The sequence below is a fragment of the Coptis chinensis genome, chromosome 9, assembly GCF_015680905.1.
Source record: "Coptis chinensis isolate HL-2020 chromosome 9, ASM1568090v1, whole genome shotgun sequence".
NCBI lineage: Eukaryota > Viridiplantae > Streptophyta > Magnoliopsida > Ranunculales > Ranunculaceae > Coptis > Coptis chinensis.
The window spans coordinates 59,699,214-59,702,145 of record NC_141464.1 but is presented as its reverse complement, the minus strand read 5'-3'; the positions used below and the strand labels follow the sequence as shown (position 1 = coordinate 59,702,145).

Sequence of the window (2,932 nt, the reverse complement as noted above, 5' to 3'; positions counted from 1 at the left end):
GTTCACGACATTAAAGCAAATTGTATCAAAACATGAAAGAAGTGTGGAAATCTACACACCCATTTCAAGTTCTTCACATTGGTCCATATTGGGTTCCACATCTCCGAAATTCCAAGGTTTAAGTTCATATCAGTCCATGATAGAGAAAATTTTAAGTGTTTGACATCTCAATACGTGAAAAGAAAATGAGAGGAAGTAGAAAACCAAGAAAATCGAAAGTAAGTTGGTTCGGGTTCCTTAGTGAAGAAAAAGAGTGAGTAGAGAAAGATTGGGTGTTAGGGGTATGTAAAATTACAATTTAGGCCCATTTTTTTTTTCTTTTGGGGAGTTTATTTGGTGAATAAGTCACAACCGTTAGATTGTGCAGATCAAATGGTTGTGGAGAGATGTCAATTTTGGGTGTCAATTTAGGGTGTCAAGCTAGCCGGACCGGGCAAAAGAAACATCCTTTTGCCAACAGTTAGTTCTATCACAAAGAAATTTTTTTCACCCTCTCCCCCGACTGAAAGGGAGGGGTCTCTCTCTCTCTCTCTCTCTCTCTCTCTCCTCACTGATTTTGTTTTTATTTTTATCAGTTCAGTTTACATCTAATTAAGGGTACCTTAAATGGTTAAACGACTATATATCGTGATATCACGGTGATGTTGTGATAGTACATTTATTTTTCTTATTGGTTATAATTTATCCATTCTAAGTTATTGTTCTCTTGAAATTGCATGTAAGGCCTTGGTGCAGTGTCGGTGGGAAAAATTGTAGCCGATTGTATGCATAACTATTTATTGTCGGTGCACTTGGTGCAAATCCATCTTATTCCTCCTGAGCGTGTTCAACAAAAATCGTAAGTTGTTTTACATGCTAATGTTGTGCCACAAGTTGCTTAATCAAATTTGGTTAGTCACGTTAAAAATGACTACTAAAACTATTGTGTAGATGAAAAAAGAAATTTAGGAATGAATGGTAGCTAATTTGCTTATTGTATTCACCTTTTCAGCAAAGACCTCCCCTCAAGTAATTTCAGTTGGTCAATTTTGTTGTTATTAGTTTAATTAGGATGTTTTTTCTCCCACTACTTGATGTAGCAGAAGCCACCAATAACTGAATGGACAACAAATAAACAATTGAAGCCACCAATAACTGAATGGACAACAAATAAACAGCCAGGCAGCTGTTGTAGAAATCTTCAATTGCTCGATGTAAGGAATGAGGTTACTATTGATCAACATTTCCATTGCAGTGTTGTTTCATTTTGGTATTTTACCAAATACTAATTGATTTAATTCGCTAATAGGTGCATCACTTTATTGTCTACCCTTCCATCGTATACTTGAAGAGTCCCACTCCTTTTATCACAATCTTGCTCAAGGTAAGACACAATACGACTTACTCATTTTCATGTTAATATTTTCATCTTGGGAGGTGTGATCTCAATATTTTTCTCCTCTTTAATCAATTTTGAAAGTTTTATGTGTCTTAGGGTTCCCACAATTTACTGGGTGTTTCAACAAGACCAAAAACTTCATGCTCTTAGATTTTATGCTAAAAAACTTCTCTTCCTTGAACAATCTACCTTTCAGTTCTGCTACATTTTTAGTTTGACTCTGTTTGGCATTGTAAGACAGTATATTGTGTTTTTCCATACCGTATACTAATTTCTCCTCTTGGAATCAAGAACTACTATAGTATGGTTTAACCGCTAAGGCAAAGGTAATGCCTCTTAACAAGTTTTGTTTCTTTTGTGCATACCATTATGGTAAGTACATATGTTTTTATATATTCTGCAATCATTCATAGTTCATTTCTCCTATTATTCTTACTCCGAAATTTGTTCATGTTAAATTATGAATAAAGGATGTCCAAACGTGGCAAAATGACTTATGATAAAAGGATGGACACCCCAAATATTGCTCTTCAAGCAACCATCAATTGGTTACTTTGTCACAGGTTATGGATGGATGGAACTGAACATAATAGATCCCCTTCGCGTCTCTTTTGTCTTTTAAGCATTATCGCCAGAAACCATTCGGTTTGAATTTGCACTCCATAATTTCAGGTAAGCTATAATTATAACCTTATAAATCACTAAGAAATTCTAATAAGCTGCGATTAGCGACCTATGTGAAAATAAAAGTAACACTTACGAAACTAAATTTTATGCAAAACCCATGAATTAGGAGTTGATTTTTTCAAAGGCTTAAATGAAGGGAAAGAGTCGCGGAGTGGTATATGCGCTTAACATGAGAGATACACTGCATTGAGATTTTTTAAAGACTTAATAGTTGATCATCTACTTTAACTATACCCTGAGAAATTCTTTTGTGATCAGGAAAAGAGATGAAATCGAATGGGTCATGAGAAAGATATTTTTATATTTCATGAACGATAACGCTGCCTTTGGGATATAAGTTTACAGAGTTCCAGTTATGGCTTTCTGATGTGGTTTTCGTAAAAGCTATGCCCATGAGCAATGTTGTCTGAACTTTTCAATGTCTTTTTCACTTGCTTAGGTCTTACAAATGTGGTTTGTTAAGGCCTCGCAATGTGTTCGACCACATCTTTGTAAAACATTTGTAACTTCAAAATTGTAATTCTATTATGCTACCGAAAAACTAATTGAAGTGTTGGTTCTGAAATTTTTGTTTGAACTAATTTTCACACATTTTATTGTAATCCTTGGCAATTGACTCTAGCTAGAAAATACAGATGGTTGCACCATGAAGCAAAAAATTGAAATTACTAAAGATTGAGGGGTGCCGCTTTGGTGTGAAGGGCAATTTTCGAGACAAAAATGACTACTTGCACTTTTACGTATGAAATCGCCTCTTTAGGGAGGATGCATGTCTCTTTATGAAATCCGGTCGGCTGGCATGGGCATTAACTAGTCTATATAACAAAGAAGAGAAGTATGGGGACAAGTAGGCCTCCATCCTACCGC

General features: G+C 35.4%; 1 long non-coding RNA gene across 1 annotated transcript; it reads left to right on the top strand.

The window, feature by feature from the left end:
* The first annotated feature begins 289 nt into the window (after positions 1 to 289).
* LOC147477043 (uncharacterized) lies at positions 290 to 1,808 on the top strand. Its single transcript, XR_015209495.1, has 3 exons — positions 290 to 838; positions 1,083 to 1,193; positions 1,289 to 1,808. It is a non-coding gene; the product is annotated as an uncharacterized LOC147477043 (long non-coding RNA).
* Positions 1,809 to 2,932: the final 1,124 nt, after the last annotated feature.